The sequence below is a fragment of the Cnephaeus nilssonii genome, assembly GCF_951640355.1.
Source record: "Cnephaeus nilssonii genome assembly, chromosome: 1".
Lineage (NCBI taxonomy): Eukaryota > Metazoa > Chordata > Mammalia > Chiroptera > Vespertilionidae > Cnephaeus > Cnephaeus nilssonii.
This window is the reverse complement of record NC_137072.1, coordinates 29419814-29440003: the sequence shown is the minus strand read 5'-3', so window position 1 is coordinate 29440003 and position 20190 is coordinate 29419814.

Genomic DNA, 20190 nt, shown 5'->3' with positions numbered 1-20190 from the left:
GTCAATAGAAGATAAGAATGGATTTAGAAGTGGAATTCCAAGTTTCAAGAGGAACAACACTGGGTTGAGATTGGAATAAGAGTTTTAGAAAAGACATAAAGATATTGGGGTTTAAGACAAGTTAAAGATACATTTTAAGTAGGAAGGTCACAGGATTTGACAGATTAAAATATGGGGCTCAAAAATGTCCTGAAGAGGTTGCTGCTATTCTGTATATTTGTTTAATTGGAGGAACTAGCAACATTCAAGGTTTCTTTTAAAAGATATTTAAAAAATTGGAGGCACTGGAAAGATTCTTTTGATCACAAATGTGAGTGTGGTCTCATCAACCTGAACTCTGACTCACAGAGTGAGGTTTAAGTTCGCTTGAGTCCTAAGGGACTGGAGATTGCTGAACTACATAGAGCTATGGCCCAAGGCATGTGTATTCTCCCATCTACTTCTTTTCCCAATTAGCTGTTGTGCTTCCCAGGTACACGGAGGGTTGGGTAGGGGCAGGACTAGATGTCAAGTCACTAATGGAGTTGGGTAACACACCTATGTTATGAGTTGATAACTCAGACTCCATTTAGTTTGTTTTCCAGCAGCAGGGGAAATAGCTCCTATTCTTGGTCATTAGAGCCCGTCCTTGTTTCATGAGTCTGTGCCTTCATATGCTGAGGATTTAAATGTTGGAGACTGGCATGGAGCCTGCAAAAGTCTGATCTGGGAGTGGGAAGGCTAACAGCATATACATTTGTTCTTTGACATTTGGACTTTAACTTTCCGCCATTTCAGAGAACTTCCTCTATGGTTTGAGGGTAAAAGGAAGGATTGGGAACTCCTTAATAAGTGGTTTCCATGCTAAAGGAGTAAGAATGCATTTTTCACTGACATTCATTAGTCTTTGAACCAGGGACAGATGATGAGGAAAGGGACAATGTATCTTCCTACCTTTATTTAGGTCATCAGATGTGTTCCAGTTAAGGGAATAAAAGTTATGTCAGCCAGTAAGTGGTGCAAACAAATTAATCCTAGGCACAGTGTGTCTTCATTAAATTGTTCATAGATTGGAAGAGGTAACAGCAGAAATAAAAAAACTAAAAGCTTTTTTTAAACATAGGCCCAGTGTTAATTATATCAAGAATAATTATATGATATACAGAAAGCTGATCTTTCACTTAAAATTTTGTTGCTATTTTTTAAAATAAATGGATGTTTTTAAAGAAATGTTGTACATTTTACAGCAAACGTCGAATTGCTCTTTCATGTCCTACATCAGACAATGTAGTCTTCAAGGTAAAGTGCTCTTTTGTGAAATTAGTTTTCTTGTTCTCAATTGAATTGTGTGTGTGTGTGTGTGTGTGTGTGTGACACTCTTAAAATTTTCTAGTGGCCTACCTATCATTGTTTTATGTTTGTAATGCAAAATAAGTCCTTTTATAGTTAAATCCACAAGTGAGAAAGTGGTTTGATTTTCATTTTATTGATTTTAGAGAGAGTGGAACAGGCAGGGAGAGAGAAAGAGAGAGAGAGAGAGAGAGAGAGAGAGAGAGAGAGAGAGAGAAACATTGATGTGAGAAAGAAACATTGTGGGCTGCCTCCCACATGGGCCACAACTGGGATTGAAGTGATAACTTGGAAATATGTCCTGACTGGGAATTGAACCTGTGACCCTTTGGTGCATGAGTCGACGCTCCAACCACTTTGCCCCACAGGCCACAGTGCAAAATATATTTATTTTATTGCATGATTCCTTTTATATGCAATTTTCCCAATAAGTGAGTCCATAGAGACAGAAATCAGACAAGTGTTTTCCAGAGACTGGATAGGGTGAATGGAGAGTTCCTATTTCATGAGAATGAGGTTCCCTTCTGGAGTGATGAAAGGTTTTGGAAATAGATATGGGTGATAATTGCACAACATGGTACATGTGCCAAATGCTACTGAATTTTATACTGTAAAATCATTGATGTTTGCTGAAGTTTAATCGCTAAGAAAAGAATACTGTCATAATCAATCAATTGAATTAAGATCATGTTACACACCTTTTAAAACAATCCAATAGGCTCATTTAAAACATGTCTTCTGGTAAAGGTTACATTGTTAATTTGAGGTTTTTCTTATTTCTTGAGGTAGGCCTGTATTGCTGTGAATTTCACTTTTAGGGCTGCTTTCCCGATGTCCCATAGATTTTGGGTTGTCATGTTCTCATTTGTCTCAACATGTCTTTAATTTCTTCCTTGATCTCATTGTTAACCCATTCACTGCCCTGCAACAGATTACTTACCCTCTGTGTGTTTGATTGTGTTTTTTTTTTGTTGTTGTTGCTATTGTTTTTTTACATTTGTTTGTTTGTTTTTGTAATTGATTTCTAGTTGAATATTATTGTGGTTGGAGAAGATGTGTAAAATGATTTCAGTCTTTTTAAATTTACTGAGGTTTTGCTCATGGTCTATCTTGGAAACTATTCCATGTGCACTTGAAGAAAATTTATACCTTGCAATTTTAGGGTAATAATGCTCTGAAAATGAAAAGGAAATGCATCAGGTAAAATGTGTCCTTTAAGGGTGCTCTTGCCTTCATGATTTTTTTGAAACATCTATCCATTGATGCCAATGGAGTATTTAACATCCTAACTATGATTGTATCAACATTTGCTTTATATATTGAAGTGCTCCTGTTCATAAGGGTTATTACTTCTTGCTGGATTGATCCAATATCATTATGTAATGGCCTCCTTTGTCTCTTGTTATAGTCTTAGATTTAACTTCTATTTTGTCTGACATAAGTATTGCTATGCCAGCTTTTTTTGTTGTTTGCATTTAAAAACATTTAAAAATGTTTTATTTTATTTTTTAAATACATTTTTATTGATTTCAAGGTGAGGAAGGGAGAGGAATAGAGAGCTATAAACATCAATAAGAGAGAAACATCCATCCTGTGCATTCCGCATGCCCCCTTCTGGGGATTGGGCCTGTATCCGGGGTATGTGTCCTGACCTGGTATCAAACTGGTGACCTCTTGTTTCCTAGGTAGACACTTGACCTCTGAGCAACACTGGGCAGGGGAACATTTTATTAAGTGAATTTTTATTTATTGATTTGAGAGAGAGAAAAAGAGAGAAATAGAGATACAGAAAGAGAGAGAAACATCGATTTGTTGTTCCACTTATTTATGCATTCATTGGTTGCTTCTTGTATATCCCTGATGAGAGATTGAACCTGCAAAGTTGGCGTATTGGGACAACACTCTTAACGAATTGAGCCACCAGACCAGGGCCCTTTTTGTTTGTATTTACAGTAAATATCTTTTCCATCCTTTTACTTTCAGTATGTGTGTATCTTTTGCTGAAGTTGTTCTTTTGTAGATGGCATATGTGTTATATTGGAAATCCAGCAAGCTAAACAGAAGATGCCATAATCAGATAGCTGAATTTGGAGTCTTTATTTCAAAAGCCAGTGGCCTCGGAGGACTTGTGTCTCTCAAATTTTCATGGCCCCGAATGAACTTAGGGGTTAGCTTATAAAGGCAAAAAAAAAAACAACCATGTGCTGGGAAGGGGACAGTGTGTTTAGCAGATATCTTTCAGAAAGCTTATAGCCTTGAGTACAGCTCAGATAACCAGAAGACATCTGGCATGGAAGGAACCAAGGATGGATCAGACCCTCAGGTCAGCAGATTGGCTTGCAGGACCAGATAATTAAGAGGGGGCAGTGACTAGACTATAGGCTAACAAGAAGTGCATTAGGTTACTGGCTTTACTTTTCTGATAGCTAGCCCCTTCTCCAAACTGTCTTATTTTCCCCATTATTCAAGCAAGCATGCTTATAGAAGCTAGAAATAGCAGAGTTACTTCTGTCAGGGAGGCTATCTGGTTTAGTTACTTCCTGGAAGTAACAACACAGGATCATCTGTGTTTAGTGGAAAATTTTAAACAGCAGTTCTTAGAAAATAGAGGTTCCGGGGAAAAGATGAAGTGCCTATGATTCAGATGGAGGGCAAAAGACAGGATGGAGTCAGTCCTTTCAAGGCCCATTGTTCACAGGTAGGGATCTTGTGTTCTCAGCCATCCATTTACTCTATGTCTTTTGATTGGAGCTTTTTAGATATATACATTTACAGGGATTACTGATAGGTACTCACTTATTGCTATTTTATCATTTATAATTATGTCCCTTGCCTTTTTCTTTTTCTTTATCTAGAAGCCCCTTTAATATTTCCCACAATACTGTCTCTTTTTGTGTGTGTGTGATGACCTCCTTTAGGTTACTTAGGAAGCTCTTTATCTCCTCAATTTTAAATGATAGCTTTGATGGGTAGAGTATTCTTGGTTGTAGATCCTTCTGTTTTATCATTTTGATTATTTTGTACCAGTAATTATCAGCCTGAAATACTTCTGTTGAGAAAGCATCTAACAGAATTATGGGGGCCCATAAACAGGTTACCATCTGTTTATCCCTCTCTGCTTCTAAGATGTCCTTTTCTTTAACCTTTGCCATCTTAATTATAAAGTGTCTTGTTTGGGACTCTCTTTGCATACTGCACTTGTGTGTCTTTTTCTTCACCAGGCCAGGGAAGTTTTCAGTCATTATTTTCTCAAATAGGTCCTTATTTTTGCTCTCACTCTCCTCCTTCTGGTACCCATATAATGTGGATGTTGCTATGATTTCTGCTATCCAAGAAGTCTCAAACTACTCTCTTTAATAAAAATTATATATATACTAGATGCCTAATGCAGGAAATTCATGCACAAAAGGGGGGGGGGGCTCAGCAGGGCCTGCAACTTCTCCAATGTGGGACCCCTTGGGGTATGTCCGACTGCCGGTTTAGACCCAATCCCGGCAGTCGGACATCCTCTCACAATCCAGGAACGCTTACTCCTAACCGCTCACCTACCTGCCTGCCCGATTGCCCCTAACCACTCTGCCTGCCTGCCAGATCGCCCCTAACTGCCTCTGTCTGCCTGCCTGATCACCCCGAACTGCCTCTGCCTACCTGGCTAGTCACCCTTAACCCTTTTGCCTGCCTGATTGGCCCTAACCACTCTCCCCAGCTGGCCTGATTGCCCCTAACCACCTCTGCCTCTGCCCCCACCACTGTGGCTTTGCTGCTCTAATTGCTTGTTTCCTGCTACCTTCTCTTCTAAGTCAAAGATTCTATTCTATGCTCCATCCTCTGCTATGATTCCTACTTGTGTATTCTTCATTTCAGGTATTATTTCTTCATTTCTGAGTGGATATTTTATATGATTTATTTATCCTCTTTTGTACATGCTTTCTCTTTGTTGAATTTCTCACTATGTTCCTTGAGCTTTTTTGTATCCATGTTTTTGAACTTTATCAGGTGCAGTTCGGTCTCCATTTCATTTAGTTCTTTTTTTTTCTGGGGATATTTCCTATTTTTTAATTTGGGGCATGTTTCTTTTTCTTCCCATTTAAGCTGCTTCTCTGTATTTGTTTCTATGAATTGGGTAGATCTACTTTGCCTCCAAGTCTTAATAAAATGGCCTTATGTAATAATTGTCTTGTCAGGATCATTGGCACAATCTTTATGATCCACCTGAGTTGGGTGCTCCAGGACTGTCATTTGTGTGTGATGTGAGCCCTCTTTTTGTAGAGTCGTGATGTTGGTCTATTTGTGGATAGGGTTGATATTCAGGCTGGCTCTCCACAGTATACAAGCTGCTGTGTGAAGGCTGAACCCATGTGGAGTAATTCACACCAGTGTGGTATGGTGCCTGCCAAGATCTTCCTTTTGGTGTTCCGCTTGTGGAGATAATTGGTTCCTGCTCTGTAGCTCCCCACTGGAGCCTCTTGTGAGGCCAATCTGTTGTAAGACAATGTCAGTCTCTGCCTGTGATTTTCCCTGAGCGACGTATGTGGAGCTACAAAGTGGTGCAGTGTTTGTGACTGCCTCTGCTAGGCCTAGGTGCACCAGGGAGGGGCCGAGCTGCACAGCAATGCCTCCTTGCTCCAGCACCAAGCCTGTGAGGCAGCTAAGAACAAAGCCCAAGTCTCTCTGAGATCCACCTCTGCCTACCAGCTTTCTGTTGGGGTCAGTCACTGAAAGAGCTCCCATTGGTATGTGAGTCCCATGAGGTAAGTGAGTCATCAGGTAGGTGTGAATGGTGCTTACCATGTTGATACAGATTCAAACTCAGCTTCATTTCTGGGTGTGAGGCCACTGAGCAGAAGTCCCAGGCTATGCAAATAGCAGCTTTCACCCACTGGGTGCCCGTGGACCTAATGGTTTGTTGGCACCTCAGAGACTCTTTAGGGTAAGGTCAGCAGAATTCATCCAGCCCCAAAGACCACGATTTGGTCTGAAACTAGGAGAACATGACTCACTTTCCAAAATTGTACCTTAACTATCAAGTCATTGGCTTCACTCTGCTCCAAAGTTGTAGTATGTTCGTTCATATATTTTATAAATGCCACCACTTTTGAGACCTTTAAATATCTTAAAAAATGTAAAATGTAATGTGGGAAACAATGGCCTCGTGATAAAAGAGGAAAGCTTCCTATTTGTTACTGAGGCACAATGTCACATCTTCTAAATCTATCTGTGTAATGCAAGAACCAGGTAGGAAAGACAAAAGTGGGAAATTTTGCATCTTTGTCTTTTTATTTCATTGTCTCTGATAGATAAATGGTATGAGGGTGAGGAAGAAAATTGTTAGGCAGCAAAGATGGGATTACAATGTGAATAGGACCACAAAATTAAGAAAGCCCTTTTAGAAATCTTGGAAAATTCTGCTTCTATACAGAAACAGAAATGAAGCAGTATTTACAATTTTAATGACCTGTTATGATTAAATTATACACTCAAAATATTTTTACTGATTCAAGTAATAGTAATTTCATTAATATCATGAAAATTTAAAGAAAAGATTACTTTTAAATGAATAAGGTAATAACAATAACCATAATATCAAACTTTCATCAAAGGTTGCAGAAAAAAATGAGCAGACAAGCAGTAAAAGGGAAGTGTCAGGAAACACGTATGCTGGTGATAATGATGACAGTGACAGAAATGGATTGAGACCGCAAAGTCACAATGAACCAACTGATACTCAGCAGCCAAATGATAATATTAATGAAAACGCAGTCATTTTAATGAATAAGGTAATAACAAACCCAAATGATAAAAGCCAAATGACAAAAATTAATGCAAACACAGCCCTTTTAATGAATAAGGTAATAACAATATCCTTAATATCAAAATTCCATCAAAGGTTGAGGAAAGGAAGGAACCGAAAAATAGTAAAAGGGAAGAGTCAGGAAACGTGCATGATGGTGCTGATGACAGTGACAGTCATGGACTGAGTCAGCACAGCAGCAGGGAACAAACTGATACCCAGCAGCCAAATGATCAAATTAAGGAAAACGCAGTCATTTTAATGAATAAGGTAATAACAAACCCAAATGATAAAAGCCAAATGACAAAATTAATGAAAACTCAGTCCTTTTAATGAATAAGGTAACAACAACATCATTAATATCAAACTTTTATCAAAGGTTGAAGAACAAAAGAAGCAGACAAGTAGCAACAGGGAAGTGTCAGGTAACATGCAAGATGGTGCTGAAGACAACAGTGACAGTGTTGGTGTGAGGAAGAAAAGCAACACTGAACAAAGTGAAAAGCAGCAGCTTCCTCTTATAGAGAGTAACGATTTAGATAGGTAAGCCTATAGCAGTATTTAGCAGTAGTTAATTATTTCTTTCTTATAAAACAAATCCCAATTTGAGCTAATATTCAAGATTAACAAATTTTATATTTATACTAGAGAGATAGAACCTTACTTGATAATCAGAAAAACGCATATCAACAAACATTGAGACAGCATATTTTTGAACTTTTAATGATAATTATTGTATTTAAAAAATAAAAACCAGAATTGGCCCATGGGAGGAAAAAGGCATTCTCCTGCACTATTGGTAGATGAAATTACAACATCTTTTCTGAAGGGTAATTGAGCTTGTTTCAAAAATTCAAGTATGTCATTCCTTTATCCCAATAGCTTCACTTCCACAACTAGATCCTACATGAAAACATGACTTGTATAAGCATACACATATGCAACATTTATTTTATGTTATTATATATTTAAAACATACAGTAGATCATTACATGTGTATATACAGTATATGTAATATTACAGAGGCTAACAACATATACATTTGTTCTTTGACATTTGGGCATTTAACTTTCCGCCATTTCAGGGAACTTACTGTGTGGTTTGAGGGATAAGGAAGGAGAGGGATCTCTTCAATAAGTGGCTTCCAGGCTAAAAAAAAGCACGACTGCCATTTTGGACAGACATCCATTAGTCTTTGAACCAGGGACAGATGATGAGGAAGGAACAATGTATCTTCCTACCTTGACTTAGGTCATCAGATGTGTTCCAGTTCAGGGAATAAAAGTTATGTCAGCCAGTAAGTGGTGGAAACAAATTAATCCTAGACAGTGTGTGTCCTCATTAAATAGTTCATAGATTGGGAGAGGTGGCAGCAGAAATAGAAAACTAAAAGCTTTTTTAAAACATAGGCCTAGTGTGAATTATATCAACAATCTTTATTTGATATACAGAAAGCTGATCTTTCACTTAAAATTTTGTTTCTCTTATTAAAGAAATGGATTCCTTCATTGGTGCTATGGACTTTATAGAAAACATCTCGTTGGCATTGCTGTTTCATGTTCTACATTAGGCAGTGTGATCTTCAAGGTAAAGTGCTCTCTTGTGAAATTAGTTTTGTTGCTCTCAATTGAAATTTGTGTAACACTCTTAAAATTTCCTAGTGGCATACCTATCATGGTTTTATGTTTGTAATGCAAAATTCGTCCTTTTATAGTTAAATCCTCAAGCTGGGAAATGTTTTATTTTTGTTTTATTGATTTTAGAGAGAGTAGAAGGGGATGGGAGGGAGGGAGAGAGAGAAAGATAGAGAAAGAGAAAGAGAAAATGAGACAGAGAGAGAGAGAGAGCGAGAGAGAGAGAGAGAGAGAGAGAGAGAGAGAGAGAGAGAGAGAGATTCATGTGAGAGAAAAACATTGATTGGCTGCCTCCTGCGAGGAGCATGTTCCTGATAAGGATTGATCTGACATCCTGTGTATATGCCCTGATTGGGAATTCAACCCATGACCCTTTAGTGCATGGGACGATGCTCCATCCACTGAGCCCCACAGTCCAAAGGGGAAAATATACTTACTTTATTGCGTGATTCCTTTTATATGCAATTTCCACAATAAGTGAGTCCATAGAGACAGAAATCAGACAAGTGTTTCCCACAGACTGGGTAGGGGGAATGGGGAGTTCCTATTTCATGGGAATGAAGTTCCCTTCTGGATTGGTGACAGGCTTTGGAATTAAATATAGGTGATCATTGCACAACATGGTACATGTGCCAAATGTTTCTGAAGTTTATACTTTAAAATGGTTTAGTTAATGTTTGGTGAAGTTTAATCACTAAGAAAAGAATACTGCCATAATTAATCAGTCGAATTAAGATCATGTTACACACCTTTTAAAACAATCCAATAGGCTCATTTAAAACATGTCTTCTGGTAAAGGTTACATTGTTAATTTGAGAATTTTTTTATTTCTTGAGGTAGTCCTGTATTGCTGTGAATTTCCCTCTTAGGACAGCTTTCATGTTGTCCCATAGATTTTGATTTATCATGTTCTAATTTCATTTGTCTCAAGGTATCTTTTCATTTCTTCCTTGATCTCATTGTTAATCCATTCACTGTTTAGTAACAGGTTATTTGCCCTATTGTATTCATGTGTAATTGATTTCTAATTTGATCACATTGTGGTTGGAGAAGAGGTGAGGAATGATTTCCATCTTTTTAAATTTACTGAGGCTTGTTTTATGGCCTTACACGTGGCCTACCTAAGAAAACTGTTCCATGTGCACCTGAAAAAAATATATACCCTGCAGTTTTAGGTTAATAATGCTCTGAACATCAATGAAATTCATTGGAGTTTTGGTTGGACTTTTTAAGATATACTGTATACATTTACCTACTTTATCTTTTTTTGAAAGACCTATCTATTAATGTCAATGGGGTATTGAACTCCCTAACTGTGATTATATTGATATTTGCTTATATATTGAGGTGCTCCTCTGGTGGTGCATATATATTCATAAATGTTATTTCTTCTTGTTGGATTGATCCCATATCATTATGTATTGGCCTCCTTTGTAGCCTTAGATTTAACTTCTATATTTTCTGACATAAATATTGCTTTCCAGGCTGTTTATGTGATTTGCATTTTATTTATTCATTCATTTATTTATTTGAATTTTATTGGGGTGGCATTGGTCAACATGAACACATAAGTTTCATGTGTGAGTTACTAATTTACAAAACCTGTATATAAGACCATGTGCCCATCACCCAAAGTCAAATCTTCTCCTGTCACCTCATACTAGGACCACTTTCTCTCCACAACCCTTCATTGTTTGCATTTGAAAAAATTTTAAAAATATATTTTATTGATTTTATTTTTTACATATATTGTTATTGATTTCAGAGAGAGGGAGAGGGATATAAAGATATAAACATCGATAAGTGAGAAACATCCATCCTCTGCCTTCTTCATGCCCCCTTCTCGGGATTGGGTCTGTATCCTGGGCATGTGCCCTGACCAGGTATCAGACTGGTGACCTCTTATTTCCTATGTAGACACTTGACGACTGAGCAACACTGGCCAGGTGAACAATTTTTTTGGTTGAATTTTCATTGATTGATTTTGAGAGAGATCAAGGAAAGGGAGAGAGATAGAGAGAGAGACGTACAAAGAGAGAGCACCATTGATTTGCTGTTCCACTTACTTAGGCATTCATTGCTTGCTTCTTGTATATGCCCTAATGAGAGTTTGAACCAGAAAACTCGCTCTGTAGAAACAACACTATCCAATTGAGCCACAAGGCCAGGGCCTATTTTATTTGTATTTTCAGGAACTATCTTTTCCATCCTTTACATTCAGTATGTGTGTACCTTTTGCTGAGGTGGTTGTTTTGTAGACAGCACAAGTAGAAAGTTTGTGTGTGTGTTTTCATTTCGGGCATCTTTCTTCTTCTCCCCATTTAAGCTGCCTCTCTGGGTATGAGGCCACTCAGTAGAAGTCCCAGGCTATGCAAATAGCGGGTATCACCCACTGGATACCTGTGTACCCAATGGTTTGTTGGCACCTCAGAGACTCTTTAGGGTAAGGTCAGCAGAATTCATCCAGCCCCAAAGACCACGATTTGGTCTGAAACTAGGAGAACATTACTCACTTTCCAAAATTGTACCTTAACTATCAAGTCATTGGCTTCACTCTGCTCCAAAGTTGTAGTATGTTCGTTCATATATTTTATAAATGCCACCACATTTGATACCTTTAAGTATCTTAAGAAATGTAAAAGGCAACAATAGCCTCGTGAAAAAAGAGGAAAGCTTCCTATTTGTTACTGAGGCACAATATCACATCTTCTAAATCTATCTGTGTAGAGCAAGATCCAGCTAGAAAAGACAAAAGTGGGAAATTTTGCATCTTTGTCTTTTTATTTCATTGTCTCTGATAGATAAATGGGATGAGGGTGAGGAGGAAAAATGTTAGGCAGCAAAGAGGAGATTGCAATGTGAATAGGACCACAAAATTAAGAACGCCCTTTTAGAAATCTTGGAAAATTCTGCTTCTATAGAGAAACAGTAATGAAGCGGAATTTACAATTTCAATATCCTGTTATGATCAAATTAAACATTCAAAATATTGTATTGATTCAAGTCAGATCAATTTCATTAATATCATGAAATTAATGAAAACACAATCTTTTAAGGAATAAGGTAATAACATTATCTTTAATATCAAACATTCACCAAAGGTTGAAGGAGAAAAGAAGAAGACAATCAGTGAAAAGGAAGTGTCAGGAAACATGTATGCTGGTGCTGGTGACAACAGTGACAGAAATGGATTGAGACCTCAAAGGAACAGTGAACAAACTGATACGCAGAAGCCCAATGATAAAGTTAATGAAAACAAGGTCATTTTAATGAATAAGGTAATAGCAAAGGTAAATGATAAAGCCAAATGATAAAAGGAATGACAGCCCAGTCTTCTTAATGAATAATGTAATAACAACATCCTTAATATCAAACTTTCATCAAAGGTTGAAGAAAAGAAGGAACAAACAAGTAGTAAAAAGGAAGAGTCAGGAAACATGTATGATGGTGCTGATGGCAATGACAGAGATGGATTGAGTCAGCACAGCCACAGTAAAGAAACTGGTAACCAGCAGCCAAATGATCAAATTAATGAAAACACTGTCATTTTAATGAGTAAGGTAAGAACAAAGCCTTTAAATGATAAAAGCCAGAGGATAAAACTAATGACAACACAGACTTTTAATGAATAACCTAATAACAATATGCTTAATATCAAACTTTCATCAAAGATTGAAGAAAAGAAGGAGCACAGTGTTGGTGTGAGAGCAAAAAGCAACAGCAAACGAAGTAAAAAGCAGCAGCTTCAATTTATGGCGAATGTAGAGTCTGATAGGTAAGCCTATGGCAGTATGTAACAGAAACAAAATTATTCTTTTCCTACAAAATAAGTTTCAATTTGAGCTAATATTCATGATTTTATATTTATATCAGAGAGTTTGAACCTTACTTGGTAGTCAGAAAAACACAAATCAACAAACAATGAGTTACCATTATTTTATACTTAAAATGATAATTATTTTATTTAAACAATAAAAACCAGAATTGGCCCACGGGAGGAAAAGGCATACTTGTGCAGTATTGGTAGATGAAATTGGCACATCTTTTTCAAAGGGTAATTGAGCTTGTTTCTAAAATTCAGGTGTGTCATTCTTTTATTCCAAAATCTTCACTTCCAGAACTAGGTTGTACATGAAAACATGACTTGTATAAACATACACATATACAGTCTGAGGCCCTGGGCACAAATTTGTTTGCAGGTGGGTTCCCTTAGTCTGGCCGGCGATCAGGCCTATAGGGGCCTTGGAGGTTGGCTTGGGAAAGGGACCACGAGAGGTTGGCCAGCGAGGATGATGGCCAGAGGGAGTGGCACAGGAAGGTTGGCCAGCCGGCTGGGGTGGTGTTGGTTGGAGCCGTGGGAGGTTGGCCGGCCAGGGGAGGGTCCGCAGGAGGTAGGCTGGCCTGGGTAACCAATGCGGGAGGTTTGTCCTAGCAGGGGGAAGGGAGGAAAGGGCTGAAGGACATAGGCCAGCAGTGAGAGGTTGACTGTGGGAGCTCACTAACAACCAGAGGCAGCTCCTGCGTTGAGCATCAGCTTGCTGCTGGTCAATGCATGTCATAGTGACTGATAGACTGTTTGTTCCATCTTTTGGTCACTTAGGCTTTATATATATAGATAAAATATACAGTACGTAATTACATGTAGTATACTAGTATATATACACATGAGTATATGTATACATGTGTGTATATATATATATATATACATATATATATGTGTGTGTGTTTGTGTGTGTGTATATATATATATGCTAGAGGCCCAGTGCATGAACTTCGTGCATGGGCGGGTGTTCCTCAGGCCAGCCTGCACCCTCTCCATAATGAGACCCCTTGAGGGATATCCGACTGCCCGTTTAGACCTGATCTCATTGGGATCGGGCCTAAACGGGCAGTCGGACATCCCTCTCACAATCCAGGACTGCTGGCTCCCAACTGCTCACCTCCCTGCCTTTCTGATTGCCCCTAACTGCTTCTGCCTGCCAGCCTGATCACCTCCTAACCACTCCCCTGCCAGCCTGTTTCATGTCTTACTGCTCCGCAGCCAGCCTGTTTGCCCCCAACTTCCCTCCTCTTCCGGCCTGCTCACCCCTACCTGCCCTCCCCTGCAGGGTTGATTGCCCCCAACTGCACTCCCTTGCAGGCCTGTTCCCTCTCAACTGCCCTCCCTTGCAGGCCTGGTCCCTCCCAACTGCCCTCCCCTGCTGGCCATCTTGCGGTAGCCATCTTGTGTCCACATGGGGTTAGGATCTTTGACCACATGGGGGCAGCCATCTTGTGTGTTGGAGTGATGGTCAATCTGCATGTTATGTTTTTGTTAGATAGGATAGAGGCCTGGTGCATGGGTGTCGGCCAGTGGGTTTGCCTTAAGAGTGTCCCGGAGCAGGATGGGGGTTCCCTTGGGGCATGGGGCAGCCTGAGCAAGGGGCCTGTGGTGGTATGCAGGCCACCCATTCCCCCTGGTGACCCAAGCGGAGGCCCTAGTATCTGGGATTTATGTATCTTCTACAATTGAAACTTTGTAGCCTTAAGCAGGGCCAAGACAGGCCAGGGCTACAGAAGCTTGGCTTCCTCCATCACCCAGGGCAACCGTAGCCTCCTGCTCTTCTAGCTCAGTGGCTCAGGACATTTAGGTTGGAAGTTAATTACCTTCTATAATTGAAACTTTGTAGCCTTGAGTGGAGCCCTCGGCCAGCCAGGGTGTGTGGAAAGCTTGGCTTCCTCCATTGCCAGGTAAACCCAAGCGTCCCTCCTGATCTCTGTGGCAGCAGCCATCTTGGTTGGGGTTAATTTGCATACTCGCTATCATTGGCTGGTGGGCATGGCTTGTGGGTGTAGTGGAGTGATGGTTAATTTGCATATTACTATCTTATTAGATAGGATTTATAGATAATATTACAGAATATTATATAAGGTAACAATATATACATTTGTTCCTTGACATTTAAGCTTTTAACTTTCCACCATTTCAGGGAACTTACTGTATGGCCTTAAGGTAAAAGGAAAGATTGGGGTCTCCTCAATAAGTGGTACACATGCTTAAAAAAATCAAGACTGCCATTTCAGACTGATTTTGATTAGTCTTTGAACCGGAGACAGATGATACAGAAGCAACAAAGTATCTTCCTACCTTGGTTTAAGTCATCAGATGAGTTCCAGTTCAGGGAATAAAAGTTATGTCAGCTAGTAAGTGGTAGAAACAAATTAATCCTAGACAGATTGTGGCCTCATTAAATATTTCATAGATTGGGAGAGGTGGCAGCAGAAATAGAAAACTAAAAGCATTTTTTAAACATAGGCAGGTGTGAATTATATCAAGAATCTTTATTTGATATACAGAAAGCTGATCTTTCACTTAAAATTTTGTTTCTCTTATTAAAGAAATGGATTCCCTCATTGGTGGTGTGGATTTTACAGGAAACGTCGCATTGGCATTGCTGATTCTTCTCCTACATCAGATAGAGTGGTCTTCAAGGTAAAGTGCTCTCTTGTGAAATTAATTTTCTTTCTCTTAATTGAATTTTGTGTAACACTCTTAAAATGTCCTAGTGGAATACCTATAATTGTTTTGTTTGTAATGCAAAATTAGTGTTTTTGTAGTTAAATCCTCAAGCTGGAAAATGTTTTATTTTTGTTTTATTGATTTTTGAGAGAGTGGAAGGGGAAGGGAGGGAGGGAGAGAAAGAGAAACAGTGATGTGATGGAGGAATATTGATTGGCTGCCTCCTGAAAGGAGGAAGGGCCCTGACAGGGATTGATCTGACAGCCTGTGTATATGCCCTGACTGGGATTTCAACCCAGGACCCTTTAGTGCATGGGACTATGCTCCATCCACTGAGCCCCACAGTCCAAAGGGGAAAATATATTTACTTTATTGTGTGATTCCTTTTATATGCAATTTCAACAACAGGGGGGCCATAGAGACAGAAATGAGACAAGTGTTTCCCACAGACTGGGTAGCAGGAATGAGGAGTTCCTATTTCATGGGAATGAAGTTCCCTTCTGGATTGGTGACAGGTTTTGGAATTAAATAGAGGTGATCATTGCACAACATGGTACATGTGCCAAATGTTTCTGAAGTTTATACTGTAAAATGGTTTAGTTAATGTTTGGTGAAGTTTAATCACTATGAAAAGAATTCTGCCGTAATTAATCAGTCGAATTCACATCATGTTACACACCTTTCAAAACAATCCAATAGGTTCATTTAAAACTTGTCTTCTGGTAAAGGTTACATTGTTAATTTGAGATTTTTCTTATTTCTTGAGGTAGTCCTGTATTGCTATGAATTTCCCTCTTTGGATTGATTTCACGTTGTCCCATAGATTTTGGGTTGTCATGTTCTCATTTCATTTGTTTCAAGGTATCTTTTGATTTCTTCCTTGATCTCCTTGTTAACACTCTTTCGTAACAGGTTATTTACCCTCCATGTGTTCGTGTGTCATTGATTTCTAGTTCGACTCCATTTTTGGTGGAGAAGATGTGAGGAATGATTTCAGTCTTTTTAAATTTACTGAGGCTTGTTTAATGGCCTTACACGTGGTCTTCCTAGGAATCTGTTCCTAGTGCACTTGAAAAAAGAGTTTTAGGTTAATAATGCTCTGAACATATCAATGAAATTCATTGGAGTTTTGGTTGGAGCTTTCAAGATATATATATTTAACTTCTTCATTTTTTTTAAATATCTATCTATTAATGTCAAAAGGGTATTGAACTTCCTAACTATGATTGTGTTGATATTTGCTTTATATATTGAAGTGCTCCGTTGGTGGGTGCATATATGTTCATAAGGGTTATTTATTATTATTGGATTGATCCCATATCATTATGTATTGGCCTCCTTTGTCTTACATAAGCATTGTCTGACATATGTATTGCTTTCCCAGCTATTTTTGTGGTTTGCATTTTATTTATTTATTTGAATTTTGTCTGACATAAGTATTGCTTTCCCAGCTATTTTTGTGGTTTGCATTTTATTTATTTATTTGAATTTTATTGGGGTGCCATTGGTCAACATGAACATATAGGTTTCATGTGTGGATTACTAATTTACAAAACTTGTATATAAGACCATGTGCCCACCACCCAAAGTCAAATCTTCTCCTGTCACCTCATAATAGGACCCTTTTCTTCTCACAACCCCTCATTGTTTGCATTTGAAAAAATTTTTTAAATACGTTTTATTGGTTTTACTTTTTAAATATATTGTATTGATTTCAGAGAGAGGAAGAGAGAGGTTTATACAGATGTAAACATTGATGAGTGAGAAACATCTATCCTCTACCTTCTGCATTGCCCCCTTCTCGGAATTGGACCTGTATCCCGGGCATGTACCCTAACCAGGTATCGGACTAGTGACCTCTTGGTTCCTATATAGGCACTTGACCACTGAGCAACACTGGCCAGGTGAACATTGTTTTAGTTGAATTTTTATTCATTGATTTTGAGAGAGAACAATAATGGGAGAGACACAGAGAGAGAGAGATAGAAAGAGAGAATACTATACATTTGTTGTTCCACTTATGCATTCATTGCTTGCTTCTTATATATGCCCTAATGAGAGTTTGATCCAGAAAACTTGTTCTCTAGAAACAACACTAGCTAGTTAAGCGACCAGGCCAGGGCCGTTTTTGTTGTATTTTCAGGAACTACCTTTTCCATCCTTTACATTCAGTATATGTGTACCTTTTGCTGAGGTGGTTGTTTTGTAGACAGCACAAGTAGAAAATTTGTTTTCTTATCCATCTATCGACTCTATGTCTTTTGATCGGAGCTTTTTTAGATATATACATTTATAGGAATTATTGATAGCTACTCACTTATTGCTATTTTATTCTTTATTATTATACCCCCTGCCTTTTTTCTATTACTTTATATAGAAACTAGAAGCCCATTGCACGAAGTTTCGTGCAAAAGCCTTCCTTCACCTGGCTGCTGGCACCAGTTTTCCGCCAGCACCAGTTTTCCTCTGGCCACCTGCTGATCAGAGCGCCTCCCGCCAGTGCAATCGGCCACCCCGAGTTCCTCCAGTGCCGTTTCCTCTAGCCACCCACCGATTTGAGCGCCTCCCGCCAGCGAGATCAGCCACCCTGTGTTTCTCCAGTGGCGCCGGTGGAGGAACTTGGGGTGCCCGATCGGGCTGGCGGGAGGCACTCCGATCTGCGGGTGGCCAGAGGAAAACTGGTGCTGGCGGAATACTGGTGCCTGCAGCCACACAATCAGGCACCCCAAGTTCCGCCACCGGCAACTTCCGCCGGCCTTTGGGGCTGGCAGGAGGAATGGGGGCTCGGGGACTCATGAGTCCCTGCCCCCTGCCAGCCCAATCGGCCACCCCGAGTCCCGCCCCCAGCCTCCCAACGGCCCAATCGTGGTTGTAGCGGAGTGATGGTAATTTGCATATTACCATTTTATTAGGTAGGTTCCCTTTAATGATTCCTCTAATACTGTCTTTTTTGTGTGATGAACTTCTTTAGGTAACCTAGGAAGCTCTTTTTCTCTTTTTCAATATTAAATGACAGCTTTGCTAGGTAGAGTAGTCATAGATGTAGGTCCTTCTTTTTTATCACTTTGAATATTTTGTACCAGTCTTTGCCAGCCTGAAATACGTCTGTTTAGAAAACATCTAACAGACTTATTGGGACTTCCTTATAGGTAACTATGTACTTTTTCTTTCTGCTTCTAAGATCCTCTCTTTGTCTTTAACCTTTGCCATTTTAATTATGAAGTAGCTTCATGTATGCCTCTTTCTGTTCATCTTGTTTGAGACTCCCTTTTCTTGCACTACTTTGTATTTTTCTTCAACAGGTCAGGGAGGCCTCAGTCATTTTATTTCTTTAAATAGGTTCTTAATTTTTGCTCTCACTCTCCCCCTTCTGGTACCCCTATAATGTGGATGTAGCTATGTTTTCTGTTATCCCAGAAGTCCCTTAAACTACGCTCATTTAAAAAAAAGTATATCTATATATGTATAGAGAAATATATATACATTATATATTTCTAACTCAGTGTTTCCTGCTACCTTTTCTTAGAAATGAAACATTCTAATATGTACTTCATCTTATCTGCTGTTGATTTCTTCTTGTGTATTCTTCATTTCAGGTATTTGTATTCTTCACTTCTGAGTGGATATTTTATATGATTCATTTTTCCTTTTTTTAATATTTTCTTTATTGATTTCAGAGAGGAAGAGAGAAGGAGAGAGAGAGATAGAAACATCAATGATGAGAGAGAATCATTGATCGGCTGCCTCCTGCACCCCCTCCACTGGGGATTGAGCCACAACCCAGGCATGTGCCCTTGGACAGAATCGAACCTGGGCCCTTCAGTCTACCGGCTGAATCTCTATGCACTGACCCAAGCTGGCTAAGGCTCATTTATCTGTTTTTATACTTGTTTTCTCATTGTCAAAGTTCTCACATTGTTCCTTTAGCATCTTTGTAACCATTTTCTTCAATCTTGTATCTGGTGCATTCCTTGCCTCCATTTAATTTAGCTCCTTTATCTGGGAATATATCCTGTTGTGTTTCTTGTGTGTGTGTGTGTGTGTGTGTGTGTGTGTGTGTGTGTTTTCATTTTGGGCATCTTTCTTCTTCTCCCCATTTAAGCTGCCTCTCTGTATTTGTTTCTACGAATATGGGTAGATCTATTATGCCTCCCAGTCTTGGTAAAATGGACTTATGTATTAGGTGTCTTGTCAGGCTCATTTGCACAATCTTTCTGATCACCAGAACTAGGTGCTCCAGGAATGTCACTTGTGTATGTTATGTGAGCTCTCCTTTAGTATAATATTGATGCTGGCCTATTTGTAGATGGGGTTGATGTTCAGGCTGGCTGACCAGAGTGTACAAGCTGCTATGCGAAGGCTGATGCCATGCCAAATAATACACACCAGTATGCTGTGGTGCCTGTTGGGATCTTCATTTGGGTGTTCTGATTGTGGAGATAATTGGTTCCTGCTCTGTAGCTCCCCACTGGAGCCTCTTGTGAGGGCACTGTGTTGTAAGGCAATGTCAGTTTCTACCTGTGACTTCCCTTGGGTGACCTGTGTGGAGCAACAAAGTGGTCTAGTGTTTGTGACTGCCTCTGCTAGGCCTAGGTGCACCAGGGAGAGGCTGAGCTGCACAGCAATGCCTCCTTGCTCCAGCACCAAGCCTGTGAGGCAGCTAAGAACAAAGCCCAGGTCTCTCTGAGATCCACCTCTGCCTACCAGCTTTCTGTTGGGGTCAGTCACTGAAAGAGCTCCCATTGGTATGTGAGTCCCATGAGGTAAGTGAGTCATCAGGTAGGTGTGAATGGTGCTTACCATGTTGATACAGATTCAAACTCAGCTTCATTTCTGGGTATGAGGCCACTCAGTAGAAGTCCCAGGCTATGCAAATAGCGGGTATCACCCACTGGATACCTGTGTACCCAATGGTTTGTTGGCACCTCAGAGACTCT